The following is a 17,243-nucleotide window of genomic DNA, read 5'->3' as shown; positions in this document are numbered from 1 at the left end:
GCATATTATCTCTTTGTTAAAATTAATAAAGGCGTCCCCATTGTGGGCGTAGAGACAGCTAAGATCCACAAAAAGTTAGATTCAGCAAACCCAAGGTGGAAAAAAGAAAAGGGCAAAGCCAAAGGCTATTGTTGTCATTTCCTTCTCACCAAAACTTTCATGGTGCCATTCTGTAAGAAACCCAGAAATCTTTGCGTTTCTTACCAAGTCTTTGCGTTTCTCTCTCTCCATTCTGCAGATTATAGGGAGAGAAAGATTCTCTCTCTGTCTAAAGTCTAAAGGTTCAAGCTTTTTAGTCTTCAATTTATATAAATAGAGAGAGGGACAGAGACGTGGTCACAAATATATATATATATATTTGAGAGTGAGATTCTGAATCATGGGTGTTGCTAAGAAATTTGGTGTTCTTTTGTGCGCAGAGGATTCAGATTATGTGAAGAAGAGGTACGGAGGGTATTACGGCTTGTTTGTTGGATTGCTGGCGGAGGAAGGGGAGAGATGGGATGTTTTTAGGCGGCGAACGGTGAGTTTCCCGACGATGATGAGATCGGCCATTTCGATGGCTTTGTTATAACCGGGAGTTGCAGTGATGCTCACGGGAATGACGTTTGGATCTGTAGGTTGGTTTCTCTTTTGAAGAAATTGGATTCCTTGAAGAAGAGAGTCCTCGGGATTTGCTTCGGTCACCAGGTAAATTTCTTTTTATTCCCTTGTGATACATTAATTTTTGCCACTGATATGACGGTTTTAAGTACAAACTTCAACGCAGAACCTTAAATGATATTTGGTTAGCGGTGAAATAAAAAATAAAAATGAGGATATGGGACGGAGAAAAACAACGCATGTATTGTATACCACGTGTTCGATAAAACGTGACTCAGATCTTAGGTAATGGTCACCGTCCTTTGTTCTGGCGTGTTGGCTTGTTGTGCCTCGTCCATAGTGCACGAGTCACAATACCAGGTTCCACGGCTGGTGAGCGACAAGAAAATGCGGTCCTTCGCCCGTACATTAACTTAGAACCGAGTGGTCAATGATCAACCGTTGCTCACCTGTCGATTTTGGGGAAAACAATTTGCACCCACGTTGCCTTTTAATTTCCTTTGGATTTAGAGCTAAAAATGTTAGTTGATAATGCTGTCAATTCACATGCTTGTTGGAAATTCTCCGCTCCTAGTGACTATCTTTTTATATGTATTAAGACTTTATGATAATATATATTAATAATTATTTAAAGTTGATAATTTTTAACAATATCCATTTTTCGAGACGATAACTATCGGCTAGACAACTTCCTGCATATCTTAAAACACGTCGTTCCCAATTCAGATTGTCTCTTTTCGTTTTCAATTGTTTTTTTCCCTGGGGACCCTTTTGTTCATTCATTGCAATATTTTTTTAAAGAAATAAAGAATTGTTTACAAATACCGATATTGGAATACTATTGAATGCCATGTTAAGTTAATGTCACGTGATTGGAAACAATTGGCTATGCCTTGAAGTAATTTGGTGGTTGGTTTTTTTGGATCAGATTCTTAGCCGTGCACTTGGAGGGAAAACCGGGCGAGCCATCACAGGTTGGGACATTGGTGTGAGAACCATTCATTTATCATCCTCCTCATCGAAGCTTTTCTCGTCTCTGCAAATTCCGACCACTCTTTCCATCATCGAGTGCCACCGCGACGAGGTTTGATCCTTTTTCCTCTAGTGAAGAACCTGATAAGGTTTATGGTTTATGTTTATAGACATGATTATATGCTAGGTTCAAGAACTTCCACCCGAGGCAGAGATCATAGCATGGTCAGAGAAAACTGGGGTCGAGATGTTCAGGTATGGGGATCATATGATGGGCATCCAAGGCCACCCTGAGTACACCAAAGACATTTTGTTTCACCTGATCGATCGACTCACGCAACACTGTTATATCGAGGTGTGTTACATTGATCATTCAATGGGAACTGAGCTAGCTCCATGTATAGATGTTATTGATGATGGTTGAGTGATTTGAATGCAGGACTCGTATGGTGATGGGTTGAAGGCGAAGTCGGAGATAGTGGAGCCTCACAAGGATGCGTGGAAGAAACTCTGCACCAGCTTCCTCAAGGGTAGATTATGATGGATGATGTTTTGGTTTTATCTAGTGTTGTCAAAGAATAAAAGAAAAGTAAATAGTAGGGAGGTTTTGTGATGGAATAGGCACAGATGCATTGATCATTAAAAACATGGTGTAAAACCTGTGCTTAGCTTGTCTTCTCTTCTACGGGCTTAATAAAAATTTGCTGCTTTTTGACGTTTCCATATCCCCCCTTCATAAATCCTTGCCTTTGTAATAGGGATGGACATCAGTTGATTTGATTCCAACATTTTATTTATCTACCTGAATTGACATCAATATATATATATATATATATTACATAAAATAAGAATCTAATTAAAAATATGGTAATATGAGGTAAGTATAAAATAGTATTCATTCAAAGATAACTCTCAATCATTTGAGAGTATCGATCATAGGATATTGTTTTATTGAGTTCATCGACTATGGTTATAGGGTATTGCTTTATTGAATTTCTTGACTATTAAAAGTTATAAAACGACCCATCGACTATAGGGAGTTGCTTTATTGAGTGTATCGACTATTAAAAATTACAAAATGATCACTCAATTATTCCTTATGTTATAAACTTGTCATTTTTTGTTAAAAAACTTAATGGTCATTTGAGTTGGACGTTAGCATACTTACCGATATATGATAATCATTTGAGATTATGAGATCATGTTTTATCATATCTCAGTCAACAAGTTAATGTACAACTCATATTGCCGTCAATTTTTAAACAAAAAAGGACGAGTTTGGAACATAATGAATAGTCAGATGATCATTTGCAACTTTTAATAATCAAGAGACTCAAAAAAACATCTCCCTATAGTCTAGGACTATTTTATAAATTTTAATAGTTGAGGGACTTAATAAACAATATTCTATATTTAAAGTACCATTTTTATACTTTACCCTTAAAAATATAAAATAATATTATTACAATTATTCTTAAATATATAAAAAATAATTATATTATTTTTCTTGATCGGAATAAAAGATTTTCATCATAACTCAAATTTTACTTAATTTTATCCTTAAAAAAATTTAACTTCACAAAAATTTTCAAAAAAAAAAAAATCTTATAAAATCAAATCGAATCAAAATATATTAAATCCGAGTTTTATACCAATTCAACTTACAACGGACATGTAATTAGAAAGGCTTAATATATCGTTTTCCCTCTACTGTCTTCAGAATTTCAGTTCTGAATCCTATATTATTTTTTCTTTTGTCATTTTGTTTTTCGTTAAAGAAACTGCGCTTAATCAGAATTTTTTTATTTGATCATTCGTATCTCATCTAGAGCGATTATTTTAAATCGAATATTATAAAGATAAGAGCGATTCTTTCAACTCAATTTACTTCAAGAATCTAGTACATCATCCCAATAAATCACTAGTTCGTTAAAAGGCTGTGGCTTAATCAGATATTTTAAGTTAATTTTTTTCTTCAAATATATTGAAAATTAGAAAAACATAAGCAAAAACTCATAGCAAATATCAAACAGTTCTTTTAAAAATTAATAATTAAGATTTACATTTTCCAAAAATACTAAATTTTTTTTCTTAAAAGGTAAAATTAAACTCAGAAAAGATATGGGCTGTAAACTGAATTACATCTGTCTTTTTGGTCTAATACCTCAGGCAGGTAAACTATTTGGTCCAATGGGCTAACAAAGAATTTAATTTGCAATATACAGTGTTTACTACAGTAAATGATAAATTTATCATGTTAATATAACGAGTTTTTTTGAAAATATTTTTTTTGATCCCAAATATGTAGGCCCCACGTGGATTAATATTTTAATATATTTATCGAGACTCATCATCTCAATGTGAAGAGTTTATTTAGAATTTATTTTTTCTTAAATTCATTAAATATTCTAAAGAAAAAATTTCTTTTAAAAAAAAGCCTGCAAATCTCGTCACGTCGAGAATTAACCATTGGGCAACGGATAACTTTTGAAATTTAAAAAATTAATTGTTGAAACTCGCTACATCGAGGTGACGAGTTTACCTTGAATTTTTAAAAAAATATAGACAACTTTTGAAATTTTAAAAAATTAACCGTTTAAACTCGTCACATTGACGTGACGAGTTTTGTAAGATATAATTTAAAAAATAATATTAAAAAACTTCAATAAATACAAAATAAATTTATTACAAATTAATACAATGCATAATAAAATTTATTTATACTTTCGTAGTTCTTGAAGAAGGACTCGTCGGGGTCGTCTACTTTGATCGTCTTCGTCTTCATCTTCGTTTATTTCTTGAAGTGAAGGTGTACTAAATATTACTCCACTTTGAGATGCTCTTTCAAAATGTTGGAAAAATAATAGTTTAATTGAATAAAATTGATGCTATTTACAATAAGTTATGTCATTTGGTGAATAGATTTATTATAATAAGTCATGTCACTTGATGAATGAATTTATTTTTTAGTTTAAAATTGTATCCATTCAATTATACCTATTAGCTTTTCAACAAATTCTTTTCATGAAATGTTTTAACTATTCTTCAAAAGATCATAACATTTTGATTCATATCCCCTCACTTATAAATAGGTTAGACGAGGTACAATCTTAGGTACAATATTAGGCACAACTTTGAGACACAATTCACAAAGTTGAATTAGGAAATCACTTAGAAAATTCCTTTCAAATTCGTTCTTTCCGGTGATAGAGAAATGCAAGATTGTGTTCGACTAATCACTACGGTTGTGCTTACTGTTGTGATCATTTGTTGTTGTATCCTAGGAGACCGACGTCCAACGTTACTCAAAGCACATAGGAGATGACGAATCTGTCTTAAGGAAACTGTTTATACAGGCCTCAACAAAAATCATTCTTCGGTTTATCTTACTCTACTCATCTGATTCTGTGTCTATACATGAGTAACAAGTTTCATTCTTCTATTTTAATTATTTATAATTGTTTTTCTTCGTTCGATTATATAATATTTATTATTATTATTATTATCTCATATTAACATTTTTTTCTAACAATCTTAAGATAGATTTTGATATTTTTTATTCTAATACGTGACGAACGAGTAAATTATTTTTGAGTTTAAGATCAAACAGATTACCAGTACATACGAAGAATCAAACGATTTGCGTTTGAGTAGACCGTGTATGAACGATGTCAAACATCGGAAAAAAATATTGGAGATTATTTGTAGGTACGAATACAACTTGCATATTCAAAAAAGAAAATTGCATGTCATTAGGAGGAATCGCACCAAAGTGAAATTTCCATGCTATTTGTCGCTTTGATTTGGAGATCGAATATACAATAGTGTGAGTGTACTGCTTCTTTATTGATGCAGGAGATCCGAGACAGATGATGTTAAACTGTCAGATTGTATCTTGATGGCGCTGAGATACCATAAATTGGTAGATTAGCGCAATGGCGGGAATTGATTGTAATATGTTCCTCGTTGGGGCCGTTTTGAGTGTGTTTTAGTCTTTTGGTCATAATTTTAGCTACGGGTGTCAGAATCGCGCATAAGACCCCAATCCAAAAAGCTCTTTTCGACGCGCATGCTGTCCACATGAGCTATGCTCCATGTTGCCTTTTTTTTCGACCTCAAATTCTACCGTTTTCTCATTTGAATCATTAGATTTAGATATTTTTTACTATTTATGATAATATTTCGATTATCAATTAGGAAGTCATTTTAAATTCGATTTCGACCGGATTTTTTTGTAGATTGCTTATTTTATTTTGAATTTCAATTTAGAGTGATTTTCGAGATTTTGTTATTTTTGATAAAATTCCGATAAACAAGATTTTTGACTATAACAGTCCGGCTTGTGGACTGATTTTGGATGATTTTTGATTTTATAATATTTTATTAAATCCTAGAGACTTTTTTCTCTAATTTTTGGATAAATTTTCTCTTGTAAACCATATGTTAAAACTAACCTGTATGATAATTATTATTCTGTCTGGCGTCACTTTCCTTATTGATTAATACTTTATTTAGGCATTTGTTACCTTCCATTAACGAACTTATTTCTTGAAAAGATAATTAGAAATTTATTAGAGATTGAATGAACATTCCAAATGAATTCACGTCAAGAAAAAGTTGCCCACTAATTTTTGTGCAGTAAAGAACTTTTATTTTTATTTGCCTATAAGCCATGCACTGCACGTTTATTTTGATTTGTCTATATCCAATGGATAAATTGAGAATGAATAGGAGGCAGTAGAACAAAGGACAAAAAGTCCAATCTACAGTTCCAGAAATTGGATAAGGATTACGTTGTTTCAAGCGTGAAAAAGGTTGATTGTTAAATTCTAGTCGGTAATATTAAAATTTCGATTAAGAAATTAAAAAGGTATGTGTAAGAATTTAATATTTCTTTTATAATATTTATACATTGAGATTATATTATTGTTTTAGATTTTATTAAATTTTCATCGATTAATAGAAGTTAGTTCGGTTTCGAGAATTAATTTATTAAATTCTCGTCGTTTAATAGAAATTGTTATGTTTTGGGTTTTAATCCAGTTGTCCAGAAGTTGGTTTTGTTTCGGATTTTAGTTTTACATTCTGACATTTAACGAATTCAACAAAATAGTTGCAACACCCATTTCTCGTATAACTATATGTATACGAAGTATATATGTCACATCACTAATATTATTGTTCATAATTTGAAATTCCATAAAATATAGTTTTCATTTTTATAAAACATTTAATTCACTTAAAAGAAAACATACATTAACTTAAGTAAACGAACAAAAAGAGATGTTCAAACACTTCATCAGTTTAATCTAAATACGGTTCAGGCGTTTTTACTAAACCCTATTACATGCCAACTAAAATATAACAAAAGTAGATAGATATGTCATACGGTTACTGATGAATCGACTCTATCTGGATGTCCAAAGATCTCCCTACTCAGCTATATTCGACCTACGTGTGAAATAACACACGATAAATATTACTTAGTGAGGCATAATTAATCATAAATAAAGTTATGAACACATGCTATTTTATTACACTTTACATTTCAATAAATATTCTATAATTTGCATCACTAGTGCTAATGTCTTCATTCATCAACCATTTCTCAAATATGTGTGGTTTGTATAACCATTACCAATATGAAAATCCACTTCTTTATTAAGAATTTCTTAAGTTTATACACATACATTTCCCATACGGGAATTCATACACTTAATATAAATTCCTTATCATTTTAGCACACAAGGTGCCCAATATGGAGATTCATACACTTAGTATGAATTCCTTATCATGTTAGCACACGGAGTGCCCTATATGGAAATTCATACACTTAGTATGAATTCTTTATCATTTTATTACACGGAGTGCCCTATATGGAAATTCATACACTTAGTATGAATTCCTTCTCATGTTAGCACACGAAGCGCCCTATATGAAAATTCATACACTTAGTATGAATTCCTTCTCATGTTAGCACATGAAGCGCCCTATATGGAAATTCATACACTTAGTATGAATTCCTTCTCATGTTAGCACACGAAGTTCCCTATATGGGAATTCATACACTTAGTATGAATTCCTTGACATTTTAGCACACGAAGTGCCCTTCTGGTAATCACCATACATACATCAATATTTTATACCATTGAATATTATAGCATATACGTACATAATTAAAGGCATTCACCTGGTTTACCTTGCTTAGATATCCAAACTGGGGAGATGATTACTCCGAAACTTGACCCTTGCCTTTTTCCTTACTCGACTTAGGAGCTTGATTTCGATCTATCTCAGATTCATTAAATACATGTATAATATCAATTGTTAGTGTATTTCCTAACAATCATAACTTAACATTAATCAAAAGTACTTATTATTAACCTTTCTACAACAATATCAACATAACTTAAAATTTCTAGTTCCTTAGTATCGATACTCCCACAATAGTATTTGATACTACACCTTCCAGTATCAATACTAAAATTAGATTTGATGTGGTCTAGTATCGATACCCTTACCATGGTATCAATACTACTATACTATGGTACCGATACCCCTATATGGTATCGATACCAAAACTAGGTTCGATGTTACCTGGTATTGATACTCTTACCATGGTATCGATACTACCTCATTCGATACCGATACTGATTGAATCAGTATCGATACCTCTCATTTGATTCAACCCAATTTTTGCCTATAGTATCGGTATCGTTCTATCAGTACCGATACCATGCCCAAATTTTCTAATTTTCAACCCGATACATACCCAATTTTGGCCAATTTTCCTCTCATTTACCTCTAACAATACTATGTAACTCTTCTCTACTTAACCATACTAACTTTCCTTCATTTATACACTTAAAACATATAGTATTCTTCAATAGCATTGGATTCTAATAATAACACCAAAATTTCTAGCTTGTTTTTACATTCATCCAATGCTTCTAATCTTTCATTTACCTCTTTGAAAAGTCAAAACTACTAATAATCATCCATGAATACCAATATACTAACATATAATAATAAAAACCATTTTCTTAAATATCTTTTTTTAATCCCATCTAAACCTTCATTAAGCTTCCATTATATACAAGGATTCAATAACCAACAAAAATTGAAAGAATAAACCTTTAAATTGAAAACTTACCTTTAAGCTATGGGAGAACTCTTCTACGAGAAAGAGGAAGAAGAAAGAAAACTTTTGCAACCTAATTCCCTTTTCCCCTATCTCTAATATCAATTTAAAAATACACTTTAATTTCTCTTTCATTTAAAAGACTAAAATGCCCTCTTAATAATCCATTGTCACATTTTAGTCTAAACCAATAATCCTAATCATTCTCATCTTATATAATTTATTCAAATAAATCCTCTTATTTTTGAATCATTTCAATATAGTCCCTAAATCGATATTTGGGGCAATACAATTCTCCCCCTTAATAAAATTCGTCCTCGAATTTTAAAGAAGTACCTGAAGTAAAGAGATATGTGAACTATTTTTTCATATCCTCCTCTCTCTCCCAGGTAGCCTCTTCCACCTTATGATTCTGCCAAAGCACTTTGACTAACGAAATACTTTTGCTATGCAATTCCTTGGTTTCCTTAGCCAAGATCCGTACAGGTTATTCCTCATAAGTCAAATCTGGTCGAATTTCTATCTCTTCAGGAATGATTATATGTGAGGGATCTGATCTGTACCTCCTAAGCATCGATATATGGAAAACATTATGGATCTTGTCCATATCCGAAGGCAAAGCTAATTGATAAGCCACGGGTCCAACCCTTTTCAATATCTCATACGACCCAATAAATCTCGGACTCAGCTTTCCTTTACGCCCAAAATGTAATACTTTTTTCCAAGGCGATACTTTCAAAAAATACTTTATCCCCCACTTGATATTCTATTTCTTTCCTTTTTAAATCTGCATATGACTTCTGGCGATATGAGGTTTTCTTTAAATTGCTCTGGATAATTTTCACTTTATCTTCTTTATCTTTCATCAAATCCGGCCCGACCAGATCTCAATCTTTCAGTTCAAACCAATTTAATGGTGTTCAACATTTTCCCCCCATACAGAGCTTCATATGGGGCCATCTTAATAATCGATTAATAACTATTATTATATGTGAATTCTGTTAAATTCCATGATCCCTTAAATTCCATCACACAAGCCCTCAACATATCTTCCAATATTTGAATAGATCGTTCTGATTGCCATCTATTTGTAGATGAAAAGATGTACTGAAGTTCAATCGAGTACCCAATGACTCATGTAAGGATCTCCAAAATCATAAAGTGAACCTTGGGTCTCGATCGGACACTATCGATATCGGTACTCCATATAATCTCACTATTTCTTTTATATACAACTCCGCAAACTTATTCATCGAGTAGTCTACTCGCACCATAATAAAATGAGTTGTCTTGGTCAGTCTGTCCACTATTACACATATCGAGTCATTTTTACCTGGTGACAACAGTAGCCCTGAAACAAAATCCATCGTTACTTTTTCCCACTTCTACTCAGGAATAGATATAGGATGCAGTAACCCGAATGACACCTGATGTTTAACTTTCACTTGCTAACATGTTAAACATTTAGCAACAAATTCTGTTACTGTTCTCTTCATGCCAGGCCACCAATAACGATTCTTCAAGTCTTGATACATCTTTATTCACGTCTGGTGCATAGTCAAAGGGCTATAATGGGCTTCGAAAAGAATATCCCTCCTCAAATCATCATCATCGGGAATGCAAAGCCTTCCCCGGTAATATAAACATCCATCATCTCTTATCTCAAAATCTTTGTTATATTCTTTTTCAACATGCGCCAATTTCATCAAACACTTCTTATCTCTCCCTTGCAGCTCTTTTACTCGATCCAACAGTATCAATTTTAACTTTAATTCAGCAATCAAAGAACCATCTTCATTCACAGACATACGTGTGTCTAAAGCCCTTAAAGCTACAAAAGTTTTTCGACTGAGTGCATCCGCTACCACATTATCTTTGTTGACACTCATTTTTCGTCCTATCTTTTAATATTTCATTATAATTAATTAATATTATTATTTTATTAACATATCCAAGTTACAAGCAAGCCCAATCGGGCCACCAAACTGACCCGAGCCCACAGAGTAAGCCCAACCTAGAAGCAAGCTGGCCCAGTATTGAAGCCTAATAATTCAAGGCCCAATGTCAACCCTAATTTATTGGGGCCCAAACCTATTAGGGTTTCTAGAAGCTCTCTGCCATAGTCTATTAGCGTCGTCACTCGTACCAATCCCCTGAAGCGGTTCTTGGGGTCCACTACTGACCATCCCACGTGAAGTAATATCATCAACCCGTGTCCATGCCTCCCCTACAACAGCTCGTGCATGCCCGAAAATATCCAGCAGACCCATGCACTACAAATAGGAATACATTAACAAAATAAAAACAAAGGGGGAGATCGGGGTCTGGACAATAAAAAAGGGCAATAATCAGAACACCAAGGGAAAAGAAGAGAGAAGTGAGCCATCACCAAAGACGGGGGGGGGGGGTTAGAAAACCACGACCAAAAATCAATTCGAAAGCAAACAAGGAAATCATCAACAATAAGGAGCAACGAGAAAAAGAAAATTGTAAGAGATTATTTCCCATTACGGAAATAACGAAATACCAAGCAAGAAAAGAGGCCTTGTGTATGCATATAAAAATAGTGTATCCTCTGTTATTCGAAGATTAATATAAACACAAGCTTTTCCCGGATGGTAATCGATAATCAAATCATAATCTTTCAAGAGCTTTATCCATCTTCTCTACCTTAAATTCAGCTCTTTTTGAGTTAACAAATACTTTAACTTCTTACATTAGCACACAACCTAACTCATTATGGAATGTATCACTATAAACGACATATTCTTTAGCCGACTCAAGTTACATAAGCATTGAAGCCTCTTTTACAATTCTCTTTAGCTTCTCAAAAGTTTCTTGGCACTCTTCTGTCCAAACAAAAGGCACATCTTTTCGCAACAGCTTAGTTAGCGGTAGAGCTAGCATTGAAAAGTTCTTCACAAATCGTCAATAATAACCAGTAAACCCCAAGAAAGTTTGAACTTCTGTGATATTCTTTGGGGATTACCAATCTACTATGGCTTGAATCTTTTTGGGATCCTCTCTAATTCCATCTACTGACACTATGTGACCAAGAAAAGCAATATCAGATAACCAAAATTTGCATTTAGACAATTTAGTGTATAACTTTTTATCACGAAGTATATGAAGGACTACACGAAGATGAGCATCGTGATCCCCCTTTGATTGGAATAAACTAGGATATCATCTATAAACACTACCACAAATTGATCCAAATATGGTTGAAACAATCTATTCATTAAATCCATAAATGCTGCAGGACCATTCGTCAATCCAAACGGTATTACTACAAATTCATAATGTCCGTATCAAGTCCGAAAAGTTGTCTTAGAGATATCATCTCTTTCGATCTTTAACTGATGGTACCCCGACCTCATATCTATATTAGATAATACTGTTGTGCCTTTCAATTGATCAAACAAATCATCAATCCTCGGAAGAGGATACTTGTTCTTTATTGTTACCTTATTCAGTTGACGATAGTCAATACATAACCACATAAACCCGTCTTTCTTTTTCACAAATAGCATATGCGCTCCCCACGGAGAGACACTGAGCAAAGTGACCAGGTTCACCACAATTGAAACAAACATTGGAAAGCAATCTACATACTCCCCCGTGTGACTTACCACACGTCTGACATAGAGGTTTCTCTCCCTGGATCTACCCGAGCTAGCAGCATAGGAATGAGATTGCTTAGTTTTTCGCGAAGCTACAGAATGATCAGTTCTATTTGTGAATCGAGAACCTGAGACCTTGCCCCTCTTTGCATAATGTGCAGATGAAGAAGTTCCAATTATTTTTCTCGTCTAAAAACTCTATTCTGCTACTAATGTCTCATCTTGAGCTCTTTCAATAGCCTTCGTTCTATTTATAACCTCTTGTAGACTAGATAAATTTAAGGACAACATCATTTCTTTTAGTTTAGGCCTCAAACCTTCAATAAACCAATCTTGACAAGCTTTTTCATTAGGGACTACCTCTGTAGCATATCGACTAAGTTTGTTATATTCAGCCTCATCCTTGTGCACTGCTCGATCACATTGTTTCAAGTTCAAAAACTTCAATAACATCGATCTCATGAACTGCTCCCCGATATACTTATTCTTAAACTCCTTTTGGAAAAACTGTCAGTTCACTTGCTCGGGTGACGCATACATCGTCATGTTTGTCTACCATACCCGATCCAATCCTCTAAGAAACGATACAACTCCACCCAGTTTTTCATGATCAGAACATTGTAAACTTTCTAGCATTGCCTTTACATCATTCAACTATAAGTCCGCTTCCATCGAACCTTCACTTTCTTCTCCCCTAAACTCAGGAGCTCCCAAACTTCTTAACTCCTTTGAGATTAGTATTCACAGTACTGGAGGAGTAGGGGGGAGGTGGAGGAGGTTGAAATCGTGTCAGAATAGTGTCTAGAGCTTGCATAAAAGTTTCGAACTCCGGAACAAGCATGGCCTAAGGTGTCAATGCACTGGCATTGTCAGATGGAATCGGATGTTCGCTATTCTCTTCATAGCTCTCACTACCCGATTCATCTATACTCTCTTGACCAGCCGCTCTTCTTGAATTAGTAGAATCCGATATCTATCACCACATTCATAAGAATCATACATTAAGTTAGTAATGAGAGACATCTTTCATATTCATTCTATACCATATCTGTAACCTTGACATCTTAGTGGCATGTAAACTATTTTTATATCAAACTACACTCGTTTTCTACAGAGAATCTGCTAAACCTGTAGCTATGATACCAATAAATGTAGCACATATCTCCCGTATATCCATACGTATATGAGGTACAGATGTCACATCACTAATATAATTGTTCATAATTTGAAATCCCATAAAATTTATTTTTCATTTTTATAAAACATTTAATTCACTTAAAAGAAAACATACATTAACTTAAGTAAACGAACGAAAAGAGATATTCAAACACCTCATTATTTTACATCAGTTTAATCTAAATACGGTTCAGGCGTTTTTACTAAACGCTATTATATGCCAACTAAAATATAACAAAAGTAGACAGATATGTCATACGGTTACTGATGAGGCAACTTTGTCTGGATGTCCAAAGATCTCCCTACTCAGTTGTATTCGACCTACGTGTGAAATAACACATGATAAGTATTACTTAGTGAGGCATAATTAATCATAAATAATGTTATGAACACAAGCTATTTTATTACACTTTACATTTCAATAAATATTCTATAATTTGCATCACTAGTGTTAATATCTTCATTCATGAACCATCACTCAAATCTGTGTGGTTTGTATAACCATTATTAATATGAAAATCCACTTCTTTATTAAGAATTTCTTAAGTTTATACACATACATTTCCCATACGGGAATTCATACACTTAGTATGAATTCCTTATCATTTTAGCACACAAGGTTCCCAATATGGAGATTCATAGCCTACTATTATATCGATACCCCCTTCTAGTATCGATACCAAAATTAGATTCGATGTGGTCCATTATTTGTAACATCCTCAATACCGGGTTAGTGATTAAATTAAAAAACTTTATAATTTGTTGGCCAAAGTAGATAAATTGAATAGTTCAGGGACTTATATTATAAATTTTGTATAGGATTAAATATCAAAGAAGGAAGAATAGATAGGTAAAATGGTCATTTATAGCAAGATAATTAATTTGAGAAGAGTTATATTATCACCACGTGGGAAATGAACGAGGGAAATAAAGCTTTCCAGAGAACTCTTCTCCACTAAGGGTTCTTTATGATCCTTAGGTGATACTTAAGCTTAAGGAAAACTTAAGTTATAGTAAAACCATAAGATGAATGAGTTAGGAGATATTAAAGATAAAGAGTTTTAAATAAAATTGTAGGAAAGAGTTGACAAGTGGATTTTTGAAACTAAATTTGACTTGTCAATGGTTGAACTAAGATATATGAAGTGATAGAATTGAAATTAGAACATGTTGAGAATTTGGTTTGATTATTGATTTCCATATGGAAGATAGGATTTTGAGGTTAAGAGTGTATTGAATGAATAGAAATTGGTTTAAGTATGTTTATTTCAGTTAAGAATATGAAATGGATTAAGATATGAAGTGTTGGAGTTGATAAGAGTAAATTTTCGAGTTTAAAAGTAAAATATGGACTTTGGGTATTGGTACTGCTTCATCCAGTACTGATACTTCAAGAGTAAAATAGGGATTTTTGGTATAGGGGTATCGATATTGGTTGAGCAGTATCAATACCATAAGTCTGAAATTGACAAGGACATTTATGGGGTATCGATACATGGAAGATAGTATCGATACCAAGGGTATCGATACCATAAGGACAATATCGGTACCATGTTTGAAATAAAAACATCGAATGCAAAATGAGTATCGATACCCAGATTGGTATCGATACCACAACTAAGGAAGTATCGATACCCTATAGGGGGTACCGATACTACTTCAATTGGAAAAGAAAATTAAATCTTTCTTTTAGCTTAAGAAATTAAGGATCAAATTATAATAATTGGAATGTATGATTGTGTAGATATCGAGCACAAGCAAGTTCCAGAATGACCATCGAGTTAGGATTTGATCCAAAGAAAGGAAGTCATAGAAGTAATTGATATCAAGTGAGGCTAAAGTGAGTGCATTCTATAGGTCTATTTCGATGAAAATAAGACTTGTGATAAGTCTATTTCCTATATTAGTTTTCATGATCTAATAGTTATGAACATGCATATGTTATGATCATTATAGACACATGAGATTGATGGTTACACATATATGTGATATGTGACAGAAGAGAAGAAATATGTTACCATAAGAGAAATGATATGAATAAATGAATATATGTAGCATAATGATAGTGCCCATGTTATATGATATGAGAGCTATATGTATAGTTGGCATGCCAAGAGTCGAGGGTTACTTATGTCCTTCGGGACATATGGACAGGTACCTATGTTTTTCGAGACATATGGATTTGTCTTTTGGGACATATATGACGTCATTCGGAACAAAGATTTCATATGCCACTCCATGGAGTTTTATACGAGCTGTGGTGACAGTATATATGTGCACAACCTTGAGTTCTCAGTAATGTACATGGGCTTATAAAATATATAAAGAGCATGTACATGATTGTATATTAATCATATTATTATTGTTTACACTGATTCATATATGACATTATTGATTCATGACACGATAACCATAATTGTATTGGATAGTTAGATTGCATGTTCATATCTATAGAAAATTCATTATTATATGTTTATGCCTCACTAAGTCTATGACTTTGCGTGTAAGTGTTTTACACGTAGGTACAGGAAAACAAGAGGATCATCATAGCAACATATCTCCACTTGAAGATCAGATTAGAAGTACTTTGCACAGTATGTTTTGTTTATGTAATAGATGCGTTGGCATGTGAATAGAGTTGTAAAGTACCTATGATCTGATCAAATTTGTAATGTTTGGAACTTAATTATGTAAAATACAAATTTTATGTTAATGAAAGTTTAAATTTCCTATAGTTTTTATAAATGTATATGTTTTGAAAAGTCAATGTGACACCTCAGATTCGTATCCGGGTCAGTTACGTGTTGGGGGTGTTACAGTATCGATACCCTTTCCATGGTATCCATACTACTATACTATGGTACCGACACCCCTATATGGTATCGATACCATCGATACCAAAATTAGGTTTGATGTTACCTAGTATCGATACCCTTACCATGGTATCGATACTACCTCATTCGGTACCGATACTGATTGAATCGGTATTGATACCTCTCATCTGATTCAGCTCAAATTTTCCTATAATATCAGTACTGTTCTATCAGTACCAATACCCATGCCCAGATTTTCCAATTTTCAACCCGATACATACCCAATTTTAGCCAATTTTCCTATCATTTACCTCTAATAATACTATGTAACTCTTCTCTACTTAACCATACTAACTTTCCTTCATTTAGACACTTAAAACATCTAGTATTCTTCAATAGCATTGGATTCTAAGAATCACACCAAAATTTATAATTTGTTTTTACACTCATCCAATGCTTATAATATTTTATTTACCTCTTTGACAAGTCAAAACTACTAATAATCATCCATAAATACCAATATACTAACATATCATAATAAAACCCATTTTCTAGAATCTCTTTTATTTCCCTTATCTCTTTGTTTTAATCCCATCTAAACCTTCATTAAGCTTCCATTATATACAAGGATTCAATAACCAACAAAAATTGAAGGAATAAACCATTAAATAGAAAACTTACCTTTAAGCTATGAGAGAACTCTTCTACGAGAAAGAGGAAGAAGAAGAAGAAAGAAAACTTTTGTAACCTAATTCCCTTTTCCCCTATCTTTAATAGCAATTTAAAAATACACTTTAATTTCTCTTTTATTTAAAAGACTAAAATGCCCTTTTAATAATCCATTGTCGTAATTTAGTCTAAACCAATAATCCTAATCATTCTCATCTTATATCATTTAATCAAATAAATCCTCCT

The 17,243-nt window shown here is 33.3% G+C and overlaps 1 pseudogene; it reads left to right on the top strand.

Annotated features, from left to right (window-relative positions):
• Window positions 1–364: 364 nt before the first annotated feature.
• Window positions 365–14,522, top strand: LOC120144553 (annotated as a pseudogene).
• Window positions 14,523–17,243: the final 2,721 nt, after the last annotated feature.

This window comes from Hibiscus syriacus, unplaced genomic scaffold (genome assembly GCF_006381635.1).
Source record: "Hibiscus syriacus cultivar Baekdansim isolate YM2019G1 unplaced genomic scaffold, ASM638163v2 tig00110890_pilon, whole genome shotgun sequence".
Taxonomy (NCBI): Eukaryota; Viridiplantae; Streptophyta; class Magnoliopsida; order Malvales; family Malvaceae; genus Hibiscus; species Hibiscus syriacus.
This window is presented reverse-complemented; position numbering and strand designations above follow the sequence as displayed.